Source organism: Panicum virgatum, chromosome 8K, assembly GCF_016808335.1.
Source record: "Panicum virgatum strain AP13 chromosome 8K, P.virgatum_v5, whole genome shotgun sequence".
NCBI lineage: Eukaryota > Viridiplantae > Streptophyta > Magnoliopsida > Poales > Poaceae > Panicum > Panicum virgatum.
In genome coordinates, this window is record NC_053143.1 from 45,987,460 (window position 1) to 46,008,271 (window position 20,812).

Sequence of the window (20,812 nt, forward strand, 5' to 3'; positions counted from 1 at the left end):
GTAATATCAGCATGGAATAACTAGAGAGAAGGACGGGGGGAGGGGAAAGGGAGGAAGGGCACTACATTAGCAACCTACAAGGAAAGAGATCTAACAAAAATATATAGAGTAAGTTTAAGTGCCAACTAATCTCCCAAGACATTCACACATTCCAAAACTAGAATGTTAGATCACAATGACCAAACAAGCTTTCCACTCTCAAGAAGCAAACTTGAGACAGAATCAATAAATCAGACATCACCAGTATCATAATACAGCACAACTGATTAGTACTCATACTCTACACATAAAATTCAAGGAAATGTTTCACCAATATTCGGTCACTATTAACCAAGTAAAGACAAAGAGAAAAGGCGACGATTGTCAACAAGGACATATTTCTTTCTTCCTTTATTTCTTACAATCTATGGGCAAATGATTTGCCAATGTAAGGCTACTCTCTGGAGCTAAGAAACTTTGATCAAAGTACCCAGGGAAGATCAAAATGTTTGAGGTTGCACCAAATTATTAATCTAATGCTGCACTGCATGTGCAATTGCAGGCCCTCCAAATGGAATTAAAATAAAGAGATTAGACATAAGCAGTAAGAAGCTACATGAGAAAGTTCTATCCAACCTTCAGCTCAGCCTAAAATGCCAGGGGGCAGAAATTCCCCATCATGTAGTAAACAGGCTCAGCAGAATTTGCCTTCTTTATCCTTCCTTTTGGTCAAGATGTACAGTTTTGATAATGTAATAGCCTTGTATGTCAACAACTCATCACAGCACAGTTGTATACAAAGCTTCCTGAATGGTGGGTGCCAATGATCTTCCAATCAGGCAGTCCATTATTGGGTACCCAGGAACAAATTTCAATCACCCCACTACCACCAACACTGATTCCACCAATGACAATGAGCATATCTCCACAGCTGCGAAAAGCCAAGCCCCAGCCATGAACTGATGTATACCTCCCAGGTAATGATCCAAGAGTGATCCAAGCATTATTTTCCTTATCATACTTTCTAACCTCCTTTGATGCATAATCAGCAGCATAAAGTTCATTATTCACAACAGCAACAAGAGGTGGAGCACCACTCCCACCATTAAGGCCTCGCGCCATATCTGGGATCAATCGCCAGGTGCCATTCTCCAAATCAAACTCCTCAGCACAACTAAGGATCTCATTGTGCTTCTCTGCCTTCCCCCCAATGACATAGAACTTGCCATCCATGAAGAAACCAGAGCACATCTGCCGCGCCCTATTCATGCTTGGAAGAGTGGTCCAGGTCTGCATCTCAGAATCATAAAGCTCAGCAGAGCTCAATGTACCATTCTCACCAATACCACCAGCTACAATAGCCTTCTCACCGAAGCTTGCTGAGCCAAACAAGCACCTCGGTGTGTTCATCATCTCCCCAGTTGTCCAGGAGTTGGTTAGAAGGCTATACCTCAGCACAACATGGGCTTCCACCCTCCTCCCGAAGACAAGGATATTGGTGCCCACGGCCAGGGATTCTTTATCAGCAAGTGTGAAGCATTCTATGGCAGGCATGGAAGTGATGCTGAACCACCGTTGGCGGCATGGATCAAAACCATTCCACTCGAGCACATTGCATGAGCAATAGATCATCTGTTCGACAATCCAGGCCTCCCGTCTCAACCTATAAAGCTCCCCAGACCTTACAAGGGAGTAGAAAGACCGGTTGACACATGCCACATCATAATAGTAGGACCGGGGAAGACGGAGCAAGCAGGAGATGGTCAACTCCCGACCGATCCCGTTGATGAGCTCATTTGTGTTGACTTCACCATTCTGATCAGCATCCTCCATCTCAGAGCCCCAAGATTCGATTGCAGGATTCCCTGAACCACTGCCAACCTTATTCTTCTTGCTATAACAATTCACCAGAGCCTCCACCTGTCTTCCCTTCTCTGCCCAAGACACCTGCAGTCAGACACACAGTTGCTGCTTCCAGAAGTGAGCTCTTCAGAGAGGGTCAAATCAGGTGCCGAGCTTGATGAGGTTGCTGAATCTATGGCCAATACCTGCTGGTCACCCAACATAACCAGAACAGCCTTCAAACTTCACAACGACTCTACAGCAATGCTAAAGGCTGCATGAATCTTCCAGCAGCCAAATCTACACAAGCAAACTAGTTGCAAACTGGAAACCGTCCCTTTTTTCCCTCCTTAAATTCAGGGTTGAGCCTGCAAGTAGGAGAGCGCACGACGGTCAGGTGAAAACCCAAAACCACGAATAACGGCAACCGTTTCGGCTGCAAGATCCAGAGCACCGAAATTCTTGCATCAAATACTCCAACCAAATCTCCCCTGCCCCCAAATACGCAGCAAATCACGAACGCAAATAACACCAGTAACCGATCTTACCACCGAAGCAATCAAGAAATGAGCGCAATCAGGGGAACCGATCTCGAATTGTGCGAGAAGTAACCTGCCTTGCCGCCTCGCCGCCCGTGCATTCCACCGGCAAGGTCTGACCTTCAACCGCCGCCGCCGCCTGAGAAGCAGCACCAAGATCCAATCTTTTCATCAGGAGCAATCAGGAGAAAAATATCCCCAAGTAGCCACCGGGGAACTCAAGAAATCACGGAAATTCGCCGGCAAATCGAGGGACAAAAGAAAAGGAAAGACAAGACAACCCACCGGATGACTCACAGCTCAGTCCAGCGCCATTGGCGCCTCCCGCAGCGGCGCGCCGCCGGAAGGAGAACAGTGGAGCCGCATCCCGGGCGCCGCCGAGCCAGAGGCCTCGCTGTGTTTTATTTATCTCTCCCCCACCTCCCCTCACCCGGTTTTTTGCTCCCTCCCTCCTCCCCCTTTCTTCTCTCTCTCTCTATCAAACTTGTTCTCTACTCTCTCTCCCCTGTTTTTGTATTCTATCAGCAACTACAACTGTGAAAGGGAGGGAGTGGAAGCTGGTGATGGTCTGATGGAGAAGGTTTGGCCTTTGGCCAGTATTTATATTGGTGCTTAGGCTTTATCGTTTTGCTAAAATCCATGGATGTCACAAGGCGCACATGAAGAGGTCCAACTTTATTTAGATTCAAAAAAAAACAGACTCCAACTTTGTTTGTTGGAGTTTTGGAGCTAGAGTGACGATAAATTGTTGGAGTCAGCCTGAAAATTAATTGCTGGAGATAGACTGATGATGTGTGTTGGTGTTTTCTTGGCTGTTGATCAATGCTGGAAATGGATTGACATGTATTCGGCGCGTCGTTTTTCTAGCTGTTTTTTATGGCAAAGGATATGCATTAGATGTGGCTCTAGCACAAGCTTTAATTGCTAGAGATATAGTGACAACTTTAGATGCCAACTAATGGTGAGGTAAGAAACATAGATGGTGCCTATAAATGATTTTAATGTTTTCTATTAATGTTAGAGATATATTAATTTGGTATATTTTCGTTCTACTAAATTTTCTCATGTTTGGAGAAATAAAGAGGTATGTATTTAATTTACTCTATCTTCTTTAGCATTGAAATATATATGAAAACATTTGCTTTTTTTGCATTTTTATTTCTTGTGCGGTTGTGCATATTCTCCCACTCAAGTTCGGCACAATGTGCCTGCCACCTCCTACTTGATTCGTCAAAATTGCTTAAAACAACATAAAAATGAAAAAAATAGAGTGTGAGATACTCAACAAAATTTCCTAATGAACTATACTGTTATGCCTAGATAGAAAAATGTTATTTCTTACGGGGAAATGTGATATGCTAAAAAAAAAGTTTGATTAATGAATTATACTATTATATCTAGACAGAACAATATTATTGCTTACTGAAAACCAATATTATTGTCACTGTAGAATAATTTAGTTTTATTGAGAACCAACATTACAATACATACACGAGATTGGAAAAAGTTGTAACTAACACACACGCCGCCGCCGCAGGTCCGCGCCACACCGCCACAAGATCTGAAGATCATATATTTTTAAAGTTCATATCTTTGCTCTTGCATACCCGATACAAGGATTGACCAAAGGAATTTCGAAAACCATTGCACTGAAAACGTAACTCACACGCCCTAGCCTGACCCCGGGTCGCTCGAGTGGCGACATAACGGCAAGCGCGCAGTTAGATGCCGGCCCCTCCACAACCACGCTCCGACCGCCGCATCCGTCATCGGCGTCCGGCCACTGCAGTGGCAGCCAAAACCCCTCCTCATCTATCTCTCCCTCCTCTTGCTCCTCCCCACTCCACCCTCGCAAACCCTAGGTCTCCGGTCGCCCCTGTCCGCCGTCGGTCGCCGGCAACTGGCTGGTGGTGGCAGATCCACCTGTGGCTAGATCTACGCATCCCTAGCTTTGGGGGGAGGGGGGAGCTACCTCGACGACATCAGTCTCGCCCGGGCCTTCTGCACAACTTGGGGGCATCGCCGCCTCCTAGGACGCGGTGGGATCCGCGCCACCCCTGGCCGGTTCTCTTCACCGCCCCTTTGCCCGCCCTCCACCGCCTTGTGTGTGTTGGGGGCGCGGCCAAGGTGCGCCACCGCCACTCCGGCAGCCATATCTGCACCACCCTACCGGTTCAGCTTCGCCCGCCTCATTCCTGGGGCTGGCCGTGCGGTTGGGGTGTGCCGCGGCCGTGAGGCAGGGGCTCGGTGCTCCGCCATCATGTTTGCCGGGTGGCCGATACCCCTGGGTGGAGGTGCCCTCTACTACTGGTGGGGGTGTTTGGCCTGCAGTTTGCCCTGATTCGCATTGTGGTGACACTCCTCATTCCCGTGGCTAATGTTTCCTGTGGCGGCGGTGTATTTCGGGGAGGGAATTGAGAAGGCGAAAGCCTATGACCATGCGGGACAATGACGGCGATGCTCTCTGGCATCGTTTACCTTCTTGAAGGTTTCATTTGTTTCTCTTTTCCCTCCTCTCTGGTGAGCTTTCCAGGAAAACGTATTGACCTTGTTGGTCAGATGATGACAGCACTAGTGGCGTCACCCCTTCCCTTGAGGCCTCATCTTGGAAGCTCTACCGGATGTCGTTGCTATCACTTCGGGGATCGGATTGTTGCCAAACATCGTCCCCATTTATCTCCGTCTAGTCTTTTGTCCTAGTGGTGCTCGTCAGCTCTCCTCGGGGGAGTTTGCTCTTCTATATATATGCTTGTCTTCGATTTGATTTAACCACTTTGTCCATGTTGCTTAGGTTGTCATCGTATTGTGGATGCTTGGCCGCCCTTCTCTGCACTAGTAGATACTTTGCTGCAGTTGATTGCTTGATCTGGCGGATGCTTTGCCATCATCGTCTCGTCGTGTTGGTCGTATCGCTTCAGGTTGATGCTTTGCCACCTTGTTTATGTTGTTTGGATGGATGCTTTGCCACCTTATGCTTAGAGACCTTAGGCAACTTTGGCGTTATTGTATCTTAGTATAGGTTCAGATGTTTGATCGTGTCTAGGTTGGGTGGGTTTGAGTGTGTTTCCTCCCGTGTTGTTCTTACTATTTTTGTTTGTGTTGGGTCGCCTACAACTAGCTTGGTGATGCTCTGTAACCGCCTTAATAGCCTATGCCTCTTAAAATCTGTACCGATCGTATTGCTTTTCTTTTAATAAAATACGTGCTAAGGCACATTCGTGAAAAGGAAACATAACTCCCACAATTATCTGGTACGAAAATAAATTGACGCGGCCCTTCTAATTCTTTATAGCAACAACTTCTAATCCGTTCAATACCTGTATCATCATCCATTTTGGGAACACTATGAATTGTATTGAAAAAGAAGGTACGAGGACTTATGATGCACCGACTTCAGTCACTGAGGAAAAGTATGTATATAAATTAGCAGGTAGCTAGGCCGGCAAATGTTTGTGCATGTACACAATGTGGTATTCATAAACTAACATTCTTAATTAGATGAAAGCAACGATATCTCTGTGTTTGTGACTTCATAACCCAAAATATAACAAGTTGGGCACTTGTACCGTGGATAGCATTTAAGCTGCTAGAATGTCCACTGATCTTCGAGTCAAGCCGCAATCTTTGAGTGCATTGCCCATCTTGTGCATGCATGTGTATAGAAATGAAATAAGGAACTACCCATCCATTTCAAATTATTAGTCATTTTGACTTTTCTAGATGCATAAATTTTTTTATGCATCTAGATATATATCTCGTGCCTAAGCGTATAGTAAAACCAATATATCTAGAAAAAAACCAAAATGATTAATACTTTGGGATGGATCGGAGGAAGTACCAAAAATCTAAGAAATCATTTGATCTGACGATTAGTTGTCCTTTCTCATGTGGGGTTCTACTTTCCTAGGAATTTAAGAAGTTTTTTTTATTATGAACAAGTCGTACACTCCACTAAAACATTTACTATATGAACTTTACATGAGTTGTACCTACAAATAGAAAACAAATGTTGTCCAAGATAGGTGTGGGTGTTTGCATATATTAAATTTCCCATGCCATGATCTTCTTTTTATTCTCAAACGTTTGGATGTGCCCTCTCTTAGTAAAATAGATCCTTCATGCTTGTTTGAAGGCTAAACGAATCAACTGTAAACTTGAGTTCCTTAAATAAGATCACTCTTATTTAAATGTGAAAACAATCCACTGGTTGCTATTTGGGGCATTGTAATTTACATGCCGTATGTTTGTGCGCCTCACAGCACTTGTTGTGTGGTCCTAGCATTTTGCATCATCCAAGTGCCAAAAGGACAAAGGTACAGGCGTCAGAAGCTCAGGGCTCCTTTTTTATCAAGTTAAGAAATGGGATGCCATTTACTCCGTATTTCGTTCCCGGGCTGTGTTTAGTTCGCCCGACTCTTCCAAATTTTCCATCACATCGAAACATTAAATATATCAAATGACCCATGCATGGAGTACTAAATGTAGGTAAATAAAAAAACTAATTGTATAGTTTTGATGTACGTTGCGAGACAAATCTTTTGAGCCATGTTAGCCTATGGTAGGACAATATTTACCACATACAAACGAAACATGCTACAGTATTTTTCGCAAACACTTTTCGGAAAAAAATTGCAACTAAACACAGCCCCAAAAGGAGGTAGAATTTGACAGTGTACTATGTACGAGCTGCCGTTTTTGGCTGTTAAGGTAGTACGATTGATGACTCATGACTGACACACATACAACCTCGAACTTGAGAAAAAGAAAGTGCAAAGAAAAAAAATAGGGAGAATCATCCTTGCTCCCATGTAAATATAATCTTAAAATGCCCCTTGGGTCAGTTAATTTTTTTCTGATAAACTGACTGGAAATATAATTATTTGACCAGATATAACGTTTTTGTGAAATGGTTTTGGGCATTTAATAAGAAATTTCTAATGGAGAACTGATAAGCATATTTTCTTTTTTTCCTTTGCGAAGAACTAAAACATGCTTATAAGAATTAATTTATTGAGTGAATAGTTAACTTCAACAAACCTTTTGTGACCACTCTGTTCTGCTGGAACTAGCCAGCAATGTTTTTCTCTCACACCAAATTAGCAACAGCCACCAGCACCAGCTAGCCAGTAGTATTTTTCTCTCCTAACAAATCAGCACCAGCCACCAGCCGCAGCCAGCCCAACAGAGTGCTGTATGCAGGCCTTTCTTAAGTCATGATTTTCCCGGTTATGACTCTTCGTGCACCACAGTGAATGAAGTGCAGGAGACTGATCGATACATTATCCATTTATCCTTGAGAGTATTTACTTCTTTCAGGATGGTTACACAATGCTAATTAATATCGATAATACACACGCGCGCGTACACACACATCGTAGAATATTTGACAGAAGCCCAATCATTTGAATATTTGGTAACAAGAATACCATCTTTGAATTTATGGCGCAAAGCATGACCCGTGGACTAATTAATTTGCATTGGTAGCGATGATCCATTGCAAATGCAGACAAGTGCACTGCCAAATTAAAGCACTAAAGAGAACGTGTGTTTCTAATACACTCACGTGCTAAAAAAGGACCAAGCCATCGCCCCATATTGGAAGCAAGTCCACACACGCAGCTCGACCAACACCGAAAGGAAATTAATATATTCAGCACATTTTGGCTAACTAAAGAAGGCATCATTCGTATGTAAAACGTCGTCGTGTATAAATAACACTATTTTCCGAACTCGCATCATAAGGTATCTTAAGAAAGGGCTTCCCCCCACAAACTATATGAGACCGTCACCGCGATCGAGCGCGCTTTAATTTTCGAGACCCGTCGCACGTGATGATCCTTCGATCGAGCTGCGGAAAAGGCCAGCACAGAAGGAGATATCCATCAATGTTAGTATATATAGATGCTCAATAAAAGTGGAATTATTGGAGGTCATCAGAGAATGAAGGAGGGCAAAACTCCATTTGCTGCGCTGAAAGCAACCGGAGGCTGATTGGCAGCCGCAGACAGGAAAAGAGGACAAGTATGGACACCTGACTACCTGAGGCGTTGATTCGGTTCGGTTGGCTTGTGCGGTGAGGTATCTGGGCGCTATGGTGAGGTTCGTGACGCTTTAGCTTTTGTGCCGGTTTGAGCGAGTCCTTTGGGCGCCTGTGGCATGGGTTGCCAGAAGAGATGGATGGGCACCTTGCTTTCCTCATGGACACATATGGAAATGGAATCTAGCTAGAGAGATCTAGAGAGCATGATGTGTTCTTGTTATTCTTCTCATAATTTATGTTATGTTCTTAAGTCTTGGTGGATGAACATTAAAATAATAACTAGGACATATAGAATATGTAGGAGCGTGCGTGCATGTAAAACATATACATAGGGTATTTTCTTAAAGAAGTGTGTCAGCATTTGGCCCGCGATAGATTTCACCGAGGAGAGGAAAAAAGAACAATTGAATTGCTATATTAAATTATACTCCCTTCATTCTAAAATATAACATAGCCCATTTTAGATTCCCCCCCCCCCCTAATTAAGTCATACTTGAACTTTGATCAATTAAATTTAGAGAGAATCGCACCAATACTTATGACATCAAATTAGTTTTATTAAATCCACCGTGAAATATATCTTGCTAGTAATGTAGTATGTTTGTTTGGTATTAAATATAGTAATATATTTTTCTAGAAGTTTAGTCAAAATTGTAGAAGTTTAACTTAGGGTAAAACCAAAATAACATACATTTTCGAACTGAGGGATCGAAGTGCCACTTCACGAGTAGATGTACATATATAGAACGCTTGCTTTGACATAGTCAATAGATAAAGGGCCAAAAACACAAAGGTCCTGAACAATCATCACCCATCACACAATGCTAGTGACGTCCAAATCACCAGCAAATAAATAGGTTAGCCAGGAACTTATCCATCCATGCACGCGCTAGACTTAGCTCTCTCCCAGTCGTCCCACATACGTGCCATCTCCATCGGAGCTAGGCAGCTCCATCATCCAACCATCGGACGCCGGCGTCAAAGCTTTCGGTCGTGGAAGAAACACAATCATTGCCCATAGGCCGGCCGGCCGGCCTCTCGATCACTTTCCACGCACAGCCGTCGCATCGGATTACGCAGCGAGCTCTCTGACCTCGATCTCTCATTACAAAGGCGATTAGTAGTCGATCAGCATCACCAAACTCCGCTTGGTCACGGTCATGGCATGGCAGTGTCATGACCTACAGTGTGCTTAGCTTGCTTGCTTGGGCCCCAATTCTTGGATTAGGAAGCGTAAAACCAAGAGCACTAGCTGCCATAACACTTGAGAGTTTCATAGTTTGTAATAAGTGGTCATCGTCACTAGCTAGAGAGTACTACAATGACGAGGCACCAAATTGTTCATTATTAGAAAGAGAGTGTACATGCATGTAGTAAGAACAATAATAATACTGCTACTAGCCAGCTAGTCTCTGAAAAGAAATCAAATGTGTGTACATGTTCGTTAGGAGATCTTTGTACCTAGCTACAGGGCACCAAATTGTTTGCTAAGGGTCTCTTTGGAACGCACGCAATTTTTCTCTTGAAGTGCTAGATCCAATATGAAAAAACTTAATTAGGAATAATATTATGCTGTAATATCGCTTGAATCCAATAGAATGAGTGCAGAAATAACAGTTTGAATGCAGCACATGAAAAACACAAGAATTCAATATAAGAGCGGGCATCGTAAAGAAAATTATTTTTCATAAAATTCCTTCAACATGAAAAATTCATCTCATATTTGTACGAACTAATTAATCCTTCGTTGTGACTAAAGGGGCTCGTGGGATACATACTTATTGACTCTCAAATCGTCCAAAATTGCTCGGTTTTCTCCATTTTCCCTAATTTGTTTCGAAAAGGAGGCATACAAGAGTATACATATATAGTATGAAAGCACTGCCCCACCTACCAATGCAAAAATAACAAGTGTCCACTGGGAGAGCACTGGCCCACCTACCAATACAAAAAAAACATGACATATAATATAATACTTGTTTATTAGGAGTGATGCATGAGGTGGTGATGGGACACGTGTCAACATGACGAGTTCCAGGGACGTTTGTGGGGAGTGCATGGTTAGTTTCTCGTTAGTCTTGGGAGGGGAGTGAGTGGATTGGGGGCGTAAATCCACTCTTAAACCACTTTTGGCTAGTTGATGACAGTGACATATGAGGCTGTTGATTGGTATTTGATGCATGCATGATGCTGCTGTATCATATCCTTTTCCACCCTTCGGAATGCATGGTCATTTTTCGCAAATGATTGGGGTTGCATATTTACCATATGCATGCATGGTTAATTGACCACCTACTACTGGTAAAAAAAATTAAATCAGGTGCTCTCAAATCAAGAAAACTAGCTTCTTTGTTGTGCACATATATAGAAGTTAATCCATTCCATCTAAAAAGGGCCAGCTTGATATCCAACACTGAAAACACAAGTGATCCATGACACCTTTTTCTTTTTTTGCCCTTCCTCCGATCCAGAAAGTCTTTTTGAGCCCATGCTTTAGCTTGGCATGACAACTCAAGAACCCTAAAGTCTGCAAGGCACCCAAGCCAACCCTCATAGATCTGGCCAGCTGCCTTTTCCATGAAGCACACACAGGAAGAAACAACAAAGACGGTCTTGTAGTTTGGCAAGGCACGTAAAGAGGCAAAGGTGATTGCTTAGAAACCAAGAACACCTCAAAGCGATGCCAAGACGCTCGCTCATGGTTTCGATGGTGAAAGGACGCATGGTGGGGGCCCACCGCAAGGGTACAAATGCCTCGGCAGGAAAAGGTGGTCGAATTCCTACTCTCCCCGGTCACCAAAATATTCCAAAAACAGTTGGTCAGTAGCCTTTTTCCCTTGCATCATTGTAGACGGATGCTTTCCTCACCATCTCGAGGGGGGGGGGGGGGGGGGGGGGGGGGGGCGAGAGAGAGAGAGAGAGAGAGAGAGAGAGAGAGAGAGAGAATTTGTCCATTTTAGTGATATTAGCTAGGAAGAATTGGATTCCCTTTTAAGTTCATTTGTATGGCTATCAACGCTAATTCTTGACACACATAGTTGAAAACTTAGATTAATGTCTTCTCATTATTAAGGGTTGGCTTCTCAGCGCAGCCATGGTAACCTCTCTTTAATTACTTCCAAAATAATTTACCATCGCCTTTTTTTTTATTTGGTGTTCCATTTGGCTCGACTCTAGACTATAACAGGTAAAAAAGGGTGCACATCATATTACTTGTGCCATATAGAAAAGATAAGTGATTTGTGCCATATAGAACCATTACATTGCAAACAAAAGACAAAAAAAAGGACAAGTCGCCAGAAGCCAAACAACGTTAGGAGACCTAAAGAAAGATAAAAAAAGGTACAAGTCGCTAGAAGCCAAACAGCGTTAGAAGAGCATGCACGTCAACAACATGTACGTGCGCCGAGTTTCTGAGTCACCGAAGTTTTTTTTGTTGACAAAAACCTATCCAACAATGCAAGAGGGAAATTGTGCTACAAGTGAGAAAAGGGAGAAAATCTTTTCTTGCAAGGCAAACGGGTTCAGACAAGCTATGGTTTGCAACTTTGTATCGGCCTCCTTCGATCACTTTGCAGCTGCGCGTGACTTTCAAAGCCTTTTATAGGAAGGCACAGTAACTAGTATGTTATTGAAGTGAAAAATATATGCCGATCGAGTTCGAGCCAGGTAAAAATGATTTCCAATTTACAGAGGTTATGTTAGCATGCTGGCAAATGTTTCAGCTAGCAAAAACCTTTTCGATTTTATTACTTGTGTTGCCACTAATAATTTTACAGCCATTGAAGTCAAGTCAGCATTTGCGTTACCGTGCTGTGCACAACTAACTAATCACCAGAAGACTTCAAATGACATGCACATGATGTGATCGAATTTTGTTTGTTCTGTGTGTGTGCGTGGACAAAACAGAACGTAGTATGTTGTTTTTTTTTCTTTAAGATTTTTTAGTAGGGTTTTCCCTTTAAGGAGAGAAAAAGAAAACAGAGACAAAAAAAAAATGGAAGAGGCGGCCCAAACAACAAATTGGCATGGCCACGGTTGGGCTGAATGTCACCAAGTTTTTAGGCCCACTAAAAAGCCCATTCGGTCCATCGCCGAACACTGGTCGGTCAGCAAATAAGGCCCGAATGGGAGCGGTTTTTTCTTTTTTATATTTAAAAAAAATTAAAATTTCAAAAATATATGTCTGTTTTGGAAAATTTCAAAAATATACCCCGGTCGCCCTATGGGGGGGCGACAGGGTTCAAATGTAATTTTTTTTCAAATTTGCAACGAAGTCCCTGGAGTAAAAAAAAGGGGGGGCCTGTCGCCCCCCCAACGGGCGACAGGGGGGGCCTGTCGCCCCCCCTGGGCGACCGCTGAGCCCGGCCCACGGGCACGGCAGGGGGGCCTGTCGCCCCCCCCCCCCCCCCCGCGGGCGACCGGGGTAAGCCCCTCTATAAAAGCTCCTACCCTCCCCTTCCCTCCTCATTTGAGCCCGAAAATTCCACCAAAAATCCAGAAAAAAGAGAGGAGTGAGGAGAAGGAAAGCGGCGAAGCCCTGTCGGATTCAGCACTTGTGATCTGCAGGTTAGTACATTTAGTTTATATATTGTTATATTTAAGTACTACGTATTTAAGTATGAGTAATTTAAGTAGGGGTGAGTAATTTAATTTAATTAGTGGTATATTAGAACCATTTAAGTAGGAGTTTAATGATACGTTAGTTTGTAGTTACGTAGTAGTAAATTAGTTTAGAAAATTAGTACTACGCATTTATTATTACAATTGCAGTACTATTAGAGACGTGTTTATAAATTAATTATAATTTGGCATATGCAGTATAGAATTTGAGTGTCATCACGTAGTTATGAATACTTATACGTTGTAGTTGAATTTCATACTTAGTTTTTACGGATTATTGAATAAGGAAGTGAAGTAAAGAGTATAACTCGATAAGTATTATGTGATATACAGATATGTCGAGCAAGATGCAGTTTCAAGTATTTTATGGTGAATACAATGTTATGTATGGGCCAAATGGAGTAGATCTTTCTGCCTTTAAGTGTACATCTAGCGGCATAGATAAACCTCTGGAAATGAGTTTTGGTTCCATATATAAGTGGCTGCAGCGTGGGTTCCGTGTTGATCCATTGACACATGTGATCACTGTCCAGTCTCTTGTTAATTGGGAGGTAGAAAGTGAATTATGGGAATTGATGATGATACACAGCACTGATGACTGGCAGAAGTACATGCAAGCAGCTCTAGAGCGTGGGTGGCCTCTGGCCATTCTTGTTCAAATCCGGGAGAAGACACAAAATGAAATCCAACAATGTGCAGATCAAGGAACTCCGAGTATTTGAAGAGAGACTAATTATGTTGAGCAAGATGAGTCAGAAGAGACAGAGAACCAAAACATGGGACCACAGGGCCTTGCTGATGAGGGAGAGAGGATACATAGCATTGTGGACGAGATGGAGGCAGAAGACCAAACCGCAATAGAGATGGAAGAATATGAGGGCTCATCTGATGACGAGCAGTACTCATTGCCAAAAGAGTGGAAGGAGCATGGTTTTGGCAGTTATGTCGCAGAAGATGTACGAAATCAGCAGTGAGAGTACAGAGGGAATGAGGTAGTGCAAGGTGCAACATATCCAAACATTGAAGCCGTAAAAGATGCTGTGAGACTATGAGCAATATCATTGAAACGAGAATTCAGAGTCGTAAAGTCTGGCAGTAAAGAATATGAGGTTCTATGCAAGGATAGAAGTGGTCGTGGTATCCGTAGAGATAGGGTGGTACAGGAGAGTTTGATTACAGTTGATGGCAAAACCTTCTGCTCCTGCATGAAGCCTAAGTTATTGCATTTGCCATGCTCCCATCTCATTGCGGCATGTGCAGAGTCTGCGTTGCAGCCAGGAGTATTTGTTTCACCGTACTTCAGCAAGGAAGCAGCTGTATCCACCTGGGGACATGAGGTATACGGGATTGGAATTGTGGGGCCTTTCACTCAGGATAATGAGAATAAGATGTTTATTCCTGATCCAGCCACTAAGAAAGGCAAAGGCCGCCGTCAGACACGTCGTATTCGGAATGGTATGGACGAGTCGGAAGCAAGCAAGGCACAAAAGCGTTGCAGCCAACGTGGAGCATTGAGTCACAACTACAAGAAGTGTCCTCAGAATGCACTTCACGATGCTGCTGACGTCGGTCATTCCGGAAATCCCAGAGATGGAGCACCTCCTACATTTTTTGCGTAGGATTCTACCCCCATGCGGGCGCCGTACCTTCTTCTTCCTCCTTTCGACCAGATAACGAGACCTTCACCTTAGACGACTTCGACAGCTTGAGTCCAGAAGAGCCTGCCGCGCAAGGTGACCCCGATGTCTTGGAGTATTCACAGCTAGGAGGAGCACCACTTGGGATCTCTCAGCAGCAGACACCGCAGCCCCTTGCGCGTCCTGAGCGACAGGTGAGGTCTCCGGATGTTCTCACCTACTCCGAGGGCCATGTCCGTGCCCAGTAGAGGGCTAAGAGGGTCCGACGCCCTAGGGGTGGTTAGATATATCTGATGTTTGTATCTCTGATGTTTATTTGTAATGAGATAGCTGCGGACCGCTTATTTGTATCCGATGTTTATGATTGTGCTAGTTTACTTGTCATTTGTTTCTATAGGTACTATTGATGTGAATTTGTTATGTTTGTGGGTTCCATAATGCTCGTGAAATAAGGGAAGTTTTTGCGATTTTTTTTCGTGATTTAATGAAGGACAAGTTAGGTGCGGTAGGAGTCAGCGGCCGAGATCCTTCCGACGATGATGACGACTACATGCTCGAATAGCTCAAAATAGGAACCATAGTGTATCTAGCTGCGAGTACGAGATCACAGGTTGCCACTACTCAGCACGGCGATCACGGGTTTCCCAAATGTCGCATTCTTTGCCCAGACATAAGTGACCCAATAACAGTGCCCTTCCACCATTTCAAAAAGGTGTGACAACACGGCAAGCACTCCAGCTTTTTTCCTGAATTTTTAGGCTCAAATGACAAAGGAATGGCCAGGTAGTCTTAGGGAGGGGACCCTGTCGCCCCCCCCCCCAACGGGCGACAGGCCCCTGTCGCCCCTAGGGTGGGCGACAGGGGCCTGTCGCCCGTTGGGGGGGCGACAGGCCCCCCCCCATTTTTTTTACTCCAGAGATTTCGTTGCAAATTTGAAAAAAAATTACATTTGAACTCTGTCGCCCCCATAGGACGACCGGGGTATATTTTTGAAATTTTCCAAAACAGACATATATTTTTGAATTTTTTTTTAAATATAAAAAAGAAAAAACCGCGGAATGGGAGCAGCTAACTGGGCCTCTCTTCGCCCGGCCCAGACCAACGCTCCCGGTCCAGCCCACCAGGCCCGATCCTCCCCAGCCGCAGAGATCCCATCGTATGGCTCAAAACCAGCCCAGCCCGGACGGTAAATGAAATACTGTCCTCCCCACCTGGGCGGGCGGGGACGTCGGCGACTCGCGGCCGGCACGGCGGCGCCGGCGACGTCCGGCTTCCTCCTCCGCTGCTCGATCGGGTATAGCCGCCGAAGATCCCACGCCCTCCACCCGCGTCCTTTCTCCTTCGATGCCTGCGCTTCGTCGCGGCAGGGAGGGCCGCCGGGCGGCTTGCGTCGCCAGCGCGCCGCGCCGCGGCGTGGCGAGGAGGGCGCCATCGATCGCGCTCGCGCGTCTCCCCTCCGGACAAAGCTGAACGCGGGGCGCGCGCGAGATAGAGAGTGGGTTGTCCCGTCGCAGCGGGAGAACGTACTACTAAAAAAAAACCATTAACCGTGACTTTAAAAAATAGCTCTCAGAGGCCGGCAGGAAAAAAATCTGTCTCAATTAATGCCAGACTTTGCCGCCGGCGATGTCGCCGAGCACTCCACGGCCGCTCGTCGCCGTGACGTCCTCTCGCGATCCTGGAGTACCGGCCGGCGGCCGGCCTCGTGGGATCATCGATGCTCGTGGCGATGCGGCCGGCCGCATGGCCTCGCTCGCCGGCGGAGCCCCGCGCGGTCGCCCGTTGCTGGTTCACGGCCATGGCGAGAGGGGTCGCCGCGAGCGAGGCCGAGGTGGTGTCGCAGGCCACAAGTCCTGGCTGCACCTGCACGTACTGGCTATGCAGTGTGTTCATACGTGCAGAATTCCCGCTGCAGTAGTTCAGAATAAGCTTTGTTTCAGAATTCCTGCTGGCCCAAACCTTTCCAACTTTTCTCGACGGTAAATGAAGGTTCACCGCTTCGTACTACTGCTAGTCTGCTACTGCACCACCAGTTCTACGTATTCAGAGATGATAATGTATTGAATTCAATTAGAGACACAAATTGTGGTACTGTCTTGTCTACCACAAACTGTGGTATAATCTGCTCAAATCTCTTGACGTTTATCAGGCATGTTATTTCATATCCAAACGCTCCAGGTAGAATGGCCACGATATTCAACAACTAATTAACACAGATCAAGATTCATTGAGTTGAGTGATTTGACAATCGAAAAGAGCAGTGATCAGCGTCTTCCGTTACTAGATCTTGCTGATCGATTTACTGAAGCCCGACGTCTCCGCCACTTTACGATAGATCAAAAGGCTGCCTCATGAGTCCTGCCTGCCAAAGTTCAGAGGATCGAACTCAACTGAAACGACAACATGGAGTGCTGTGCTGTGATGGAGACGACGCGTACGTGCTAGTGCCTACCGGACGAGAAGGGCGTGCACACGTCTGACATAGTGGTCTCGGCCTCCTCGCCGAGCGCTTGCCCCTGTCATGGCGGACGCCGGCGGCGAGCGCCGGCCGCCGGAGCAACCATGGCGCTGCCGGCCGCTGCGTGCTGCGTGCTGCGGGTAGGAGAGAGGCTACAGGCCTCGGCGAGCTAATGGGCTCAGGAAACTGGGCCTCGACTCGACGCGGCCCAAACCATCGCTCCCCCTCCAGCGCGGTAGGTCCAATCCACGCCGCCCAGATTTCATCGTACGGCCTGATGTTGCCATGCTGGACGTCCTGCGTTATCTCGCCTGAATGTCTGTAGTTGCTAACAATACGAGACCAACTGAGCAGCAATTTTGACATACCATTTCAATGCTAATAACAACCCAGATGGTGTTCAAGTGAGGCTTATTATCAGTTAGCTGGTGAGTTGTCAGATCGACTCATCTGTCACAACTCTGCTTTCGCGTTGGTTAAAGAGCCAGGTGGAATTAATCTAAAAAATAGAACCAGGTGGAAGAATTGTACTGCATCTACTGTACATGTAGATTTGGCAGTATGGCTCTGCCAACAGTCTGTGTTTTTGCATTATATTACTGGAAATGATGACGAGTAATGTGAGCAAACAGATGGTACAGATTGAATTCAAGGCCGAACTGATGTATCATCAGTTTCTACTTGCCCCTCCGGTGCTAGAGATGAGCGAGTTCCCACCGATCCGATTCCATTGTGCTCCCTCTCATCCCTTGGCAAGCTAAGGATCACTGCATACATTACAAGATCAATGCAGAGGTAAACTTTAAACACGTGAGCGGTGAATATTCAGAGTCAAATTGTAACCTGAATGTGTACTTGTTTCATTTCTGATCCGGCAGTGCAGGGATTAATCTTCATCTTCGGGGTTGTAGTCCGTAGCGCGTGACTTGATATGTCTGATCTTGTCGTGCTCTGGTGAGGTACCTGTTAGCAAGGTCTCATACAGCTTCTTGCTGCAAGTCACCTTGAGATACCTCAGGTCTGCACCTCGCAGGTATCTACGAAGTGTCTCCATGGTGACGTCCTTCGGCTCCAAGCTGTCTAGTGACGGGACACCTTCCACAACCTCCACATTCAGGCAATCGAAGATTCTAATCTTCTGCAACCTGGAGAGCCCACTCATCCTCTTAAGCTTCGGGCAGTCAAACACATCGGGTTCCACAACAGAAGGCAAGCAGTTCTCCACAGCTGCCAGGCAAGTCAACTCATACTAGTACAGTGCTCTCAGAGCATGCCTCTTGCTGCTGGCGAGCCCTTGTGGAAGATAGCTCAGCTTGCAGTTTTGGATTGTGAGTCCCTGGAGAGAAGGCATGGCCATGACATCTACAGTGACATCATCCTCCCTGTCCCACTACTCCCATTTAGACAAGCCTTCCATCAGAAAATTTGTCAAATTAGGAAATGCTGAGATGATGTAGCTGCTGTAACACCCCCACCCACCGCCATGGAGGAGGACGCCTGTAATTCAAGGCCAACTCTCTTGATCATCGATGCATTTATAATGTTCAACGCTTCCAAACCAGGGAGCCAACACAAGCCGTTAGGGAGTTTGGTGCAGCAAGGCAGGTCTTGTAGTGTCAAGTATCTCAAGCTCTTAAAGGCCTCTATTGACGGTACCATCATCCAAAATTTGGTAGCAACCGACCAAAGCATCCTTCAACATGTATATGTTGTATGCAGGGTGGAGGGTAGAGCTTCTCCAGCACCACTTCCACAACATGCTTCTGCTGCTCCTTCTCGATCTCATCCATTAGTTCCATGCACCATTGCTACTCCAATTTAATTCCAAATAATCAAGGTGCTACTTGCTACTAACCAAGGCCATTTCAGCCAACGAGCTAGCAGGCACATTTTCTAGGCCATGCAAAGTAAGCCTCCTAAGTGGGAAAGAGACCCTATCTCTTCAAGGCTGCACTAGCTGCCATCCCCATTCATGCCCAAGTGTACTGGATACCCATAAAGTGACCTTAGATTTGTTAACCGGCCAAACTCCTTGGATATTGCAACATCAATGTTTGAATGCGACATGTTAAGAGTTCTGAAATGGATTAATTTCACAATGCATCTTGGAAGATTCTCCAAATCACTACAGTCTAGGAGTATAATGTGCTGCAGGAACCTCATCCTATGGATGTCCTCTGGTAGCCTGGATATATTTATTTGTACTAAACAAAGGTATATCTTATGTGCCTGAACTAGCATAGGGAGCCAATCAACCTATGACAATCTCCACCCTTCATGGATAATACCCTTAGCTTAGACAGGAAGCACTGCTTGAGTTGGGGAGACAAATCCTCACAGCTCAAGAAGATTTGGGTGTCCAGCTCCTTAGGCAATCCATCTACTGATCAGGCACGATGGTTCGGAATAGCCTCCCACTCACGCTCACTTTGAGACCTCATGCTTAGAATTCCTCCCATCACTTTGACTGCAAGTGGTAAACCACCACACTTTCTGATGATTTTCATCCCTATATCCCTTAGGTGATCAGTCCCAACTACCTGCCAATAATCGAAGGCTGCTTGTTGAAAAATAAATTTGATTCTTGTATGTGTGCATTTTTCATTTAAACATGAATTTACAACATTATGGTTACAAAATTACCAAATAATGTGAATTAATTTTCACTCTTGACTCATGAAGAATCATAAGTTCCTTCACTTAATGGTGTCATATATTTAAGAATTGAAATAGAAATTTATAAGATCTGCTTTGGATTTACATAGCACCTCTTGATTTCTGTGAAAAATTCCTAACAGTGAATCATTGTCAAACCACTTGTAACTACAGCAGGATCATCTACTATTTTGTGCATGATTTGGTATTGTTTTTCACAATGGCTGTATTTGGTATCGAGATAGATGAGGATGATGTTGGCAATTGGTATGATCGCCTCAATTGCTTTATTCATTTTAGATTGGATGGTGCTGATTGTTGGTAGATTGGTTAAATTGGAATGATTGAATGGATAACTGATATTAGAAATGGTTGAATTGGTTATGCTCTCCTTAGTTGCATTTATTTTAGGATGGATGATTCTAGCATTACTTGTATTTATATGGATTGTTGGAACTATTATTGCCTGTACTTTACTTTGTATTTATACATATTTTTATACTTTTTTTGTTCTTTCTCAATCCACCTTTTCCCCTTTGTTATAGTGTTAGACAAGGTTATAGTTGAGTTAGCTGACTCCTAGTTGGTTAAGAGTCCAAATCCTTAGCTTTTGATTAGGTTCAGTTTGGTAATTAATAGTGCAGGTATTCATGCCTGATTTTTAGGGCCAGCAAGGCCAAGTCTTGCACCCACCAAAGGCCTCATATTTTTTTAATTTTCTTATAAAGCATCTGAAGCGTGTTCATCTGCATACAGTGAGTTGAGCAGAGTTTTGCATTCTATTTGATTTTTACAGTGTTTATTACATATTATGACTATTTTTCTACGTGACAATAACTCCAGTTGCCTTTACCACGGAGTTCACTTTCATAAGACCAAGAATGAGGAGCTCCAAGATCACTATGAGACAATGTTCAGTCTTCATGAGACCATCATTAATGCTTAAGGTGTGCAGAATCAGCAATCCAAAGATCAAGCATCCACGGTCTTCGTGGAAATACTCGAGAAGGTATTAGCATACATCAAAGACATGGAGAGT

At 44.7% G+C, this 20,812-nt stretch overlaps 1 pseudogene across 1 annotated transcript; it reads right to left on the reverse strand.

Annotated features, from left to right (window-relative positions):
* Window positions 1-203: 203 nt before the first annotated feature.
* LOC120644873 lies at window positions 204-2,928 on the reverse strand (annotated as a pseudogene). Its single transcript, XR_005663969.1, has 3 exons — window positions 2,646-2,928; window positions 2,370-2,499; window positions 204-2,189 (listed from the first exon to the last, which is right to left on the reverse strand). The product of XR_005663969.1 is annotated as an F-box/kelch-repeat protein SKIP11-like (transcript).
* Between the last annotated feature and the right edge of the window lie 17,884 nt (window positions 2,929-20,812).